Source organism: Capsicum annuum, chromosome 10 (genome assembly GCF_002878395.1).
Source record: "Capsicum annuum cultivar UCD-10X-F1 chromosome 10, UCD10Xv1.1, whole genome shotgun sequence".
NCBI classification, from domain to species: domain Eukaryota; kingdom Viridiplantae; phylum Streptophyta; class Magnoliopsida; order Solanales; family Solanaceae; genus Capsicum; species Capsicum annuum.
In genome coordinates this window covers 185103372-185115616 of record NC_061120.1, presented here as the reverse complement: position 1 = coordinate 185115616, position 12245 = coordinate 185103372, and positions in this window count along the sequence as shown.

Genomic DNA, 12245 nt, shown 5'->3' with positions numbered 1-12245 from the left:
CCGAGCAAGGAGTTATGGCTTTGCGAAGTAGAGTGCATCGCCTAACCAATCGCACATGGCTATTGGAATAGGTGTGCGATAAGCAATGCGGCGCATACTTAAATGTGTGTGATAAGAAATATGGCGTATACTTAAATGTGTGCGATAAGCAATGCGGTGCATACGTAAATATATGCGATAAGCAATGCAGAGCACACTTGGTGTTTTAGGTAGTAAAAACACTCCATTTTGAGTTATTTTGAGAGAAATTTAAGTCTTCTGGCACTCCTTACACACCCCTAAACATAACCTTACGAATTTAATAGAATCTAAACACATCATAACCCTATTATCAATCTAAGTTTATCATCCACGAGCACTAAAGGAGAAAAATAACTAGGGTTGCATAATCAACATTGAGGGTCCAATCTTTCAACGAATCTGTTACCATAAAGGTATATGGGGTTTTCAACAAGAACATCCTTTTATTCTTGTGCCCCAAAATTAGTACTATTTTACTAAGATACATGATTTTACTTGTTTAATTATGAATTTGAGATGGAAACTATTATCCTATATTCTTGTTCAAGAAACTATGATATTTTTTTGATGTCTTAAAGATAAATTCCTTGAGTTTTGATGTTAATATCATGTTTCAAGTTGAATTTCTAGATTTTCATATGAGTTATACTTGTTTGCTATACAAAGTATGAATCTTGAAATGTTTTGCTCAAGTGTTGATATATGGGATTTAAACCCTCTTTGAGATTATGATCTTTGGTGATGTGTTATACATACCTTGATATTTGAATGATTTGACATTTTGGTCTTGAAAGAGTTATTTTTTAACTCGAATGAGAAAAGAAATCCACATGTTGATTTATTATGAAAAGGGGGTAGCATGATGGCTCCCGATATGAATTGTTTAATTGCATTGTTGTGGATTTTCTTTTGAAATAATCTGAGCTAAGTACGGGAGTAGTCTTTAGCACCGAGTGGGAGGTATATCTATGATTGTTACTTCCCTAGAACTACATGCCTCATAGGATGTGAGCCTAAGGCTGATTGATATAATGATCATTAGTGAACAAAAGATTAAGGTCCTACTCTGATGGCAAGGATAGGATAGCTCTCCCCAATGTGGGTTGGATGTTGGACTCCATGTAGCTCACATGGTTTATGTCGGTTGTAAGAGACTCCCAATGTGTGTGTGTGTATTCTCCTATCTAATATGAAAAGCCTTATTCTTCTATCTGAGATGAAAACATATTTGTTTGAAAGACTGAGTTTGAGAAAGTCATTATTTTCAAAAGATTTAATGAACATATATTCCAAAGAGAATTGTTATGAGATTTGATTGCTTTGATGATTTGGAATCAAGATGGAAGTGAATTGAAATTTATTATGATGACTCACATATTTCACCCGATATATTTTACTCTCTTATGATTATGATGATTTTAATTCGATCTAAGTGAGTCATTTAAATCAACATGCATAATTTTATAAACTGTGATGATATTAAGATATTATTTTATATATGCATTGCACCCCCATATTCTCGGTACGTTTCCATGGTACTAACCCATATATTTGTTTGTGGGCTACATTTTCTCGGAATATAGGTACAAGGTATAGTGTACATCTTTAGATCCAATTAGTTCGCGGCATCCAGTCAATAGGTGATGAGTCCCTTTGATTCAAGGTCTTGAGTTAGTTATATAGTTCCAGAAGTGTTGTATTTTCTTTATTCAGTCATATTGAGTTGGGTTAGTCGGGAGTCATGACCCGGCTACCTACAGTCAGTACTAGTAGAGGCTTCATAGACAGTCAGTAGAAGTTGATGTATTTCATTTCATTTTTTGTTGTAAAAGAAGAGTTGTAATCTTATAAATTTAGTTTTGTATCTATCATATCCAGAAAAGAGTTATTTTCCATAGATTTGTACAGATTTATACTTTTTGTTCAGTTACTTATGAGTTATGCCACTAGAAGGGTTAGCTTGGGGTCACTTGTGATCCTAAGCACCGTGTGACATCTCGGGACCCAATTTTGGGGCATTACAAACTTGGTATCAGAGCACAGATTTCAAGTGTCCTAGGGTGTCTATGAAGCTGTGTCTAGTAGAGTCTTGCGAAACAATACAGAGACGTATGTACTTTTATTCGAGAGGCTATAGGGCATTTAGAAAATGTCTCCATTCTTTCAAGTCTTAAATCATGCTATAGAAAAGTTCTTCAAGAAACTTATACAGATTCTCATCTTACTCTAGTCAGGCCATTTCTGCCTTATTTCCAAGGTATCAAAAATAGTTGATCTTAATTCTCCATATATAGTTATGGAATTGTAAGAGAGCTACAAAAGTATCCTATCAGTACTTTTGAGTTTCAAAAACTGAAGTGCTTTATCAGGCCTGTAGAAATCGTGCACTAAGCTCGAGTCAGATATGCTTTCAAATTTCTTCTCAGAATCCATAATAATAATCTATACTTCTCTATCTATGTACTGTTCTTGAGGTAACATGTTCGGCAAGTTCCAATTTCCTCCCCAGATAATGCTCTTATATTTGTTGGCAGAAGTTTCAAAAGTTTCATAAAGTGGCTTGAGAGGAGCCTTCTAGTGTGTTATAATTCCTTCAAATTTAAGTTATGCCCTCGTTCTTATGAGTTATTTAATTAAGACAGAGTAAGGTGTATTCTTAGATCGTTGAAAAATCAAAGTCTAGTGGAGCCGTGTGAGACCTATTTAGATTCACTAGAATAGTTGCTTTGTTATTCATATAATTTCTTAATCAAAACACAAAACCAAAGTCTAGTGAAGCCATGTGAGGCCTATTTTGATTCACTAGCAACTTGTTGTTTATCTTGTTGTTCTAGTGTTAGTTGAAAGTGTAGGTTTCTGTATAGTGATAGAGGTAGTAATGTTTAGTTGAAAGTCTTGTGTTAGTTGAACTTATAGGCTTAGAAGTGTAGTGGCAAGAATGGTGGTAAGGGCGATTTATTGAATATGTATAGCTGAATTTTTTCTTATGATTGAATTATTAATGAAGTGATATACCCTTGTTTGTTAGTTTAGTGAAGTTAAAGAAGGAGATTATTAGTTAAGGTGGATTGTTGTTTGGTTGAAGTATAAAAAGAGTTATTGATGGTATTTGTTGTGCTAGGAAAGTATAGGTTTTGATAAAAGTAATTGGTGGTTGAGTATTGTTAATTTAGGCTTTCCTGAGAATGCAAGAGGAAGTTTAGTTGAAGTTTATAGAGCTATGAAAGTAATTTAGGTGTGAAGATGGGTAAATAGTAATGATGTGAAGAAGGAGGATGTGTTAAGATATTATGAATAAGATAGGCCATATGATTATGATCGATTGTCATTGTGTACTAGTTTTTCTTAATGCTATGTTCTATATTTTTGAAGTGAAAATTGTGTGTGAGATTGGGTCATAAATCATGTTTAGCTCTAGACATTAAGTTTCAACAGTTGATGGTTCGATTGTTGATGCTAGTTATATAGAGGTGATCTAGTAGGCCTGAACAGTGTATGCAAGAGTGTAAGATCATGTGTTCAAAATTAAGTATGGTGTAGAGGTATGCCCAAGGTGCTATGGGGCTATATTATTTTTCAAGGATTATTGCATATTGTGGGGTTAGTAATAACGTTGAGTTTCTAGGTAAATAAAGGCTAGTTAGATAATTTATGATGTTCTTGATAGCTAAGTTAAGGAGTTATGATTGAAGATGTTGATCCTTTTTACTATGATTATTATTCTCATGGTTTGGGAAAAAAATTATAAGAATAGAGGTGTGATCTTGGTAGGTTATGATTATGTGATTAGAGATGTAGGTATGGTTGCAAATGAGAGTGTAAGTCTTTGATGATGATTATTGAAGCTAGGAATTAAAGATGGCATATGGATGGGTTGTTCAAGAATGAAGTCGGTAAGTTCTAAATTAGTTTATTCTTGTGAGTTTAGTATTTATGTGTAAATAATAGAATAATGAAATTATAGCTTAATCTTAAGGATATGGAGTAGACCATCATACTTAGAATACCAGCTTTGACCTAAAGGGGGAGATGGTTAGTGAAGAACCAAACCGTGTTTTGAGAATTAGATTGTGATACATGTCAATAATGAGTTATGATGAGATAGTGATCCCTTCTTACTCTATAGTATTCCTTGGATTTCAGCTATTACAACACCAAATCCATCACTTGCTTGACAAATCCATTCCACAGGCCTATGCTTATACCTATTATGTGTGCTCAAGCCCATTCTCAGCTTCTAGCAACCATGTAACAGCTTCACTCTATGATTCGAGTTATCTCTTATGAATCTATGAACTCCAGTCTTATGTTGAATAGATCATGATAAGTATAAACTCATATTTCAAAGTATGACCAGTTTTTAAACTCATGATATATCATGCATGTCCTCAGCTTAGATTTCTTTAATGAATCCATACCTTTGATATTTTATTCCTCAAGACAAAGATAAGTGTTAATGTTATGTATTATAGTTTTCGTACTTCTGGTTTATATGTGTTAGCCCTTCGGTGACCTCTTTCTATGTTAAGATAGTGGTGATGATAGTGGATAAGCAATGGTTTATATGTGAGAGATTTGATGACCCTCATTAAGAAAGATTATTTATGCTTTTCTATCTAAGGCTAAAGTGTGAAGTAAGATTGAGGCCAAGTCTTTGATACATGTCATGGTTAGTTAGAAATTGTGTGTATGTTTTTAAGAATAGTGCAAGAAAATTGTTGTTGATAAAGGTTTAGAGAATATGCGAAGTATGCCTTTAGGGGTATTTGCCTTAAAGTTATATGTGATTTTTAATGATAGGCTTGAATGCCATGTTGGGTGTAAGATGATGAATGCAATATGCACTAGTGAATCCATATCAAGAGTTTTAAATTAATCATTGAAGTGGTAAGGCATGTTATGCTTAGGCTGTGAGCTCTAAGAAGATATAGAATATTGAACCTCGTGGTTTAGACTAGTATTGTGGTTTGGCATGTTTTATCTTGTGATTTAGTGTTAGTCTTGATCATGATGAGAGAACTTAGTTTAGTTTAGACCTTAGTAGAAAGATTTCACAGATGAGAATTATAAGTTGAATCAAATGAGTATGGTATTTAACGGGAATAGTATAGTTGAGAGAGCATTTGAGAAGTGATGCTATGCTTCAAAGTAAGAAGTTGTGTTGCCTACGGCCTAGCAATCCTATCCTAGTTTATGAGTTATATAATTATATTCCATGCTATAGAGTTATATCAATGTTGTAATTGCTTAGTCAAATGTATTTTTCAGAGCATGCCCAAAATTCTTTGCTCCCTAATGTCAATAGAATTTCGTAGAAAAGTGCTAAATAAATACTCCATTTGAGTATGGGTAGTCAGTATGAACCAGTCCATATAGCCTGTAATCTAGTTTAGCAAGCAAGGAGATAAGCTCCTATAGATTCTTAATTTTCCATCTAGTCTTACTATCCACAGTCTTATATGTATGTACATTCCAAGAGGCAATGTGTTTATGTCTAATTAAATTATGAATTAAGCTCAGTTCATGCATCAGTTTCAATTTTAGATATAAAGTCAAGATTCAGTTCGTAAGTATCCTGTGTAGTATCACAGTCTCTTCCTAGTATTTTCATCAAATTATTATCAATCGGGGACGAACGATCCCAAAAGGGGGATGTTGTAATACCCCGAGTTTTCATGTTATAAATCTCTCATCCTTTCTCATGATATCAGATCCAGTGCAAAGTAATGGTTACTCATAAGTTGACACTCTCATTTCTATCTTAGCCATATAGTTATTTTTCTTGAGGATTCATGCAATTGCAGACCAGTTCAGTAGTAAATTATTCTTGAGATCCAGTGATTCAGTTCTATTAGTTACACATGATAGCTTGAATACTAATATTCCTCTATGTTTCAGGTCAATTATCCACATTCGAAGACGAATGTTCCCAAGGGGGAGATAATGTAATACCCCATATTTTCGTGCTAGAATTCTAATCGTCGTTCCTAGGCGTCTAAGCTCTCATCCAAGTGATTCTCACATGAATACAAGTTGCATGATCATTATCCTAGTCTATGGAGTAGTTTAGAGGTGGAAAATGTTTATAGCAATGACATAGAACAAGGTTGATCTAAGACCAATTGATTCATCCAAAGTTTGACATTCGATTCTACAAGGGTCAACTTCAAACATAAATATCTCTTAATATACATGGAATTTTTCATCCCAAGACCTATCTAATTATAGATAATTTAATTATCTTTCCAACGATACCAATTTCATCAAAATCCAACACCCGAGCAAAGAGTTATGGCTTTGCGAAGTAGAGTGCGTCGCCTAACCAATCGGACATAGCTACTGGAATAGGTGTGCGATAAGCAATGCGGCGCATACTTAAATATGTGTGATAAGAAATGCGGTGCATACTTAAATGTGTGCGATAAGCAATGCGGCGCATACGTAAACGTATATGATAAGCAATGCGGTGCACACTTGGTGTTTCAGGTAATAAAAACACTCCGTTTTGAGTTATTTTGAGGGAAATTAAGTCTTTTGGCACTCCTTACACACCCATAAACTTAACCTTACGAATTTAATAGAATCTAAACACATCATAACCCTATTATCAATCTAAGTTCATCATCTAAGAGCACTAAAGGAGAAAAACAACTAGGGTTGCACAATCAACATTGAGGGTCCAATCTTTCAACGAATCCGTTACCATAAAGGTATGTGGGGTTTTAAACAAGAACATCCTTTCGTTCTTGTGCCCAAAAAATTGTACTATTTTACGAAGATACATGATTTTACTTGTTTGATTATTAATTTGATATGGAAACTATTATCCTATACTCTTGTTCAAGAAACTATGATATTTTTGTGATGTCTTAAAGATAAATTCCTTGAGTTTTGATGTTAATATCATGTTTCAAGTTGAATTTCTAGATTTTCATATGAGTTATACTTGTTTGCTATACAAAGTAGGAATCTTGAAGTGTTTTGCTCAAGTGTTGATACATGGGATTTAAACCCTCTTTGAGATTATGATCTTTGGTGAAGTAATGTGTTATACATACCTTGATATTTGAATGATTTGACATTTTGGTCTTGAAAGAGTTATATTTTAACTCGAATGAAAAAAGAAATCCACATGTTGATTTATTATGAAAAAGGGGTAGCATGGTGGCTCCCGATATGAATTGTTGAATTGAGTTGTTGTGGATTTTCTTTTGAAATGATCTGAGCTAAGTCCGGGAGTAGTCTTTAGCACCGAGTGGGAGGTATAGATGTGATTGGTATTTCCCTAGAACTACGTGCCCCGTAGTATGTGAGCCTAAGGCTGATTGATATAGTGATCACTAGTGACCCGATATATTTTACTCTCTTATGATTATGATGATTTTAATTTGAGCTAAGTGAGTCATTTATATCAACAAGCATAATTTTATAAACTGTGATGATATTAAGATATTATTTTATATATGCATTGCACCCCCATATGCTCAGTACGTTTCCATGGTACTAACCCACATATTCATATCTGGGCTACATTTTCTCGGAATATAGGTACAAGGTATAGTGTACATCTTCAGATCCAGTCAGTTCGCGGTATCCAGTCAGCAGGTAATGAGTCCCTTTGATTCAAGGGCTTGAGTTAGTCATACAGTTCGAGAAGTGTTGTATTTTCTTTATTCAGTCGTATTGAGTTGGGTTAGTCAAGAGTTATGACCCGGCTACCTACATTCAGTACTAGTAGAGGCTTCATAGACAGCCAGTAGAAGTTGATGTATTCTGTTTCAGTTTTGGTTGTAAAAATAGAGTTGTAATCTTGTAAATTTAGTTTTGTATCTATCATATTCAGAAAAGAATTATTTTTTGCAGATTTGTATAGATTTATACTTTTTGTTCAGTTTCTTATGATTTATGCCAGTATAAGGGTTAGCTTAGGGTCACTTGTGATCCTAAGCATCGTGTGACGTTTTGGGACCCGATTTCGAGGCGTTACAGAAGGCAGCCACTAAGGAAAGAAATCAGCATACACTTCAGCTTCACGGTTTAAGGAAAGCAGAAGCAAAAGTGCCTTATCTCGTATAACATTCAAGACATGACAAAAGTTAGAAACCCACGAAGACAAAAAGAATAATCATTTTATCATTTTCAGTTCTTACCTTATGATGACCCGTATGCATATTCATCCGTTGCTATATCTGAGAAATTTCAAGAATAGCTACCATTAACTTGAATATTATTTCAGTACACCATCTCCACAAATTGGGTTTAAAGAAGTACTTGAAAGTTGAAACAATATACAGTGAAAGTAATAAACATACTATTGTGGAGAATTAATTAGGAGGGCCTTCAAAACATGAAGTGTATAGTATTGTACAAAGAGAACTTCACGTGATTTCCAGAGTAATTAGATCAGCCAATTGCAAAGACATAACTCACTATACAACTAAATGTCTAAAATAAGCAATAATAATAGCAACAACATGTTTACCAAGCGAGATACTATCCTATTCATCACATCTGGTTAAACCTCATCTGCAGACTCTTTTTTATGACTTGTGGGAGTTAAAGTGTCCAAAAGAGTTTGCAGAGCCTCCATGACCTCCAAGCACAAAATATTAGTATCTTTTACCAGTAAGTGAGACTTGGAAGGCAATATTGTTGCATAAAACATACAACAATTAAGAAAAAGGAAGAATTTTTATCATTTGCTACCAATGGAAAAAGAGGACCTTTTCAGTAAAAAGTTGTTGTATAAAGTAGCAGGCTTTATAATGCAGGGATCAAAAATTCATAAAATATACTACATCTTTCAACTGGTTGCTATATCAACCGTATCAGAACACTGTTGAGTCTCAACTCATTCTCCAGGTTATTAAAATTATGTCTACATTGCTTCTCCCTCTCTCCATGTATTCTAATACATGTTTTGGTTATCTTTGTTCCTCTGAATCTTCGTATATCTTTCTTATCTATTTAGAAGAAAATTAAATTTTCTAACATTTGGTTTCTTTTCTTCTTTGCTTAATCAGTACTATTTGTGATTAAAAAAATGACTGATGATATCCTACAATCCCATTTACAATCAAATCAAAGTCAAATCAAAATTAAATTCAAAACCAAAATCAAGTCAATTGCAAATCAAAAACAAAAATAAAGAACCTCATATAGACCCTATTTACAAGCCAAAATAAAAACGAAAATCAAAATCAAGACCAAACCAAAATCAAAATCAAGACCAAACGAAAACCAAAACCAAAATCAAAGCACCTCTTCCAGTCCCCGTTTACAAATCAACATCAAAATCAAGATTAAAATTCATATGCAATAAACCCACAAGCAATAATCGCAGATGCAAAATAGACATGCAATAAACCAGACTCACTAAAAGAGTAAATAGAAGTCAAATTAAAATTTTCACCAAATTTTTGACTCTAATCACTGACCTGTGATGAAATTTTTTGTCTAATCACTTAGCTAACCTGAAATTTTTACTCGAGTCATTGAAATTTTCACTCTTATCAATGAACTGGGCTTAAAAGACCAAAATTTCTACCTTCTGAAATTTCTACGCAAATTAAGCTATGGAGAGCTGAAATTTAAGGATTTTGAGCAAAGAAATTTGATGAATTCAATGGATTTGAGATGAAAGAATTGATATTTGAAGACACTTGGTATCACAACCCGAACCTGGGCCTAGTCGTGATGGGTATCTCAAGCTCACCATAGGCCGGAGACCACCCCCTTAGCCTAACCTCATGAGCACATAAAGATAACAATAGAAGCCAACCAAAATAGTAATAAGAAAGATAGATTAGTCAAATGAAGATTCTAAGAAGCAAGACAAACAACCAACCCAAAATTTGTCCACAAAAGCCTCTAATTCAAGAATACCAAACTAAGTCGGGACATGCGCCGACTATGACAAAGAGAATCCAAAAGTATTAAGACAGTACAAAAACCAATAAAATGATCGGGCCTTCTGAAAGATGGATGCTCACCACTTCACAACAGCTCAACAGACGTACCACACTACCTAACAATACGCAGGAGTAATATAAAAGTCTTAAAATGAGGTAGCATCCGGGGATGGTCAACAAGGCAAGCACTAGCATATAACTAAGGGATATGAATAAAATAATATTATTGCCAAAAAACAGTAAAAACCACATGCACAACATTTATATATATGCATATAGGAAGCTGGGATAGGGACAAGGGTCAAGAAATTGAGAGTTTAAACTGTTAGCCTGAACTATGTAGCTCGCTCCATCCTAAAGACACCCATGGGCTATATGGGTCCAGTTCCCCCTACTGGAAGGGATCCAATGCATGTTACCCGCACAAACCGAGGAAAGGCTAAAGACACCAAGGTGATTGTCATCCAAAATATAATATGTATGCATACACATGGCCATATAGACCCCCACGCGGGTAAAATTACCAGTGTTGGTCTTCCCAGTACTACACTTTTACAGTGAGATACACAACTTCGTTTAAGCCTAAATTAAAATAGTTTGCACATAACTCAACCATTAACTAATGAGTCTTAATTAAGGCATTTTCTAACATGGTATTGTCATACCAATAGGCTTGCAAGCTAATTCAATTATGCCAAACCATTCCATATAACTATTAGACTCTCAAGTTCTATTTAAAATCCAAAATTATGGCCATCAAAGGCAATCCAAACCATTTTGCTATCCATTATTCTTTAATGTAATCGAATATTCCAAAGGTATGTTAAATGATGTAAATTACATGTTCAAAACAAAGATCTTTAAAGTGAGTTGAGGTTAATGACATTAACAAGTCAAAATCCATAAATTTGGGGAAACCCATATCACCCATTCCAATCAATACCATAATGCATCAATTCAGTCCCTAAAACCATTAATTAAAGCATGAATAATCCAATTAAAATATGGGAAAAGCAATTAAAGTAATAATGATCAAAATCCCTCAATCTAATTTCAAACACATCAATTAAAATACATTAATATTGATTAAATAAGTACCATAATGTAAAATTTAAGTTAAGGATGAGAAACATTTCTAAAATAAAGAAGAAGTCAAAGTTTAAAGCTTGAATGATGAATTCTCTATAAAACCCTTGAGCTTTCCTGGGTTGTGAGTTAAAGATAAAAGAATAGGGTTTGTGTTAGCCCCATAATCTCAATATAAGTTTTAATAAGGATAAACTAAAAAACAAATATCTTGCAGGATACACCGAAGATAGAAAGGATCAAATTAAAACAATCCAAAAGGAAGAAAGTATCTAACTCACGAGACAGTCAGCTCCAAGATTGGCAAGAACATCAATCATGGAGATTATCAAACTTCAAGACTTATGGAAACCAGATTAGTAAAGAACAAATGCAAAAGGAAAGAAGATCAAAACATAAATCACAAAGATTACTGACCTTCCAGCATCAGGGCAAGCCAAATCAATCACCACAGGAGAAAAGGAAAAAAAGAAGATCATGGACGTATTTGATATGGACGTGCATGGGTATCATGTATGGGCATATCCGATATAAATGTACTATACATTAGCATTCCTCTATCAAGGAATCAATTCAAATTCTTGATTGGGATGAAATATCTTGGGTTTCCTTACGAAAAAAGAAGCTGGAGTAACTGAAGAATATAAAATAAAGGACTGAAGATTGAAGCACTTACGCAACTTCAAAAAAGCACCTCAAAGTGTCTCAATCTTAGTCTCCCAAGGATTTGTACTTCTTAGTTTACAAGTATCATACAAAGAATAGGATTGAGTAAACTTTGTAATACAAACTGAGGCTTTGTCACAAGATCGTAAGAACAAAGTAAGTCTTTAAAACTTGTTTATTATCATTTTACTCAAGCCCGACTTTGAAAGATCTAAGGAAAGTTTGAAACCCATGGGTACATAAAGTAGGCACCACTTTGGTATTTCAAACCAATATAAATCCTTGTGTTTTTATTTCCATTCATTTATTTTCTTATCTATTTACTTAAATCTAATCTGGTTTGTGAGGTATGCTAATTAACAGGCAAGTCGACACAGAAGATTCAATAGTCAACTCATAGAAATTTTAAATTCACCCCCTCTTGAATTTCAATTGGTATCAAAGAAGGTCTCACCAATAGTGTTGCGTAACCGCATATGAGCAAAGATTAAATAGAAAACTATCAAATTCTCGATGCTCTTCTTCAAGACAACAATTCCTCTATAAGACCACCATACTTCA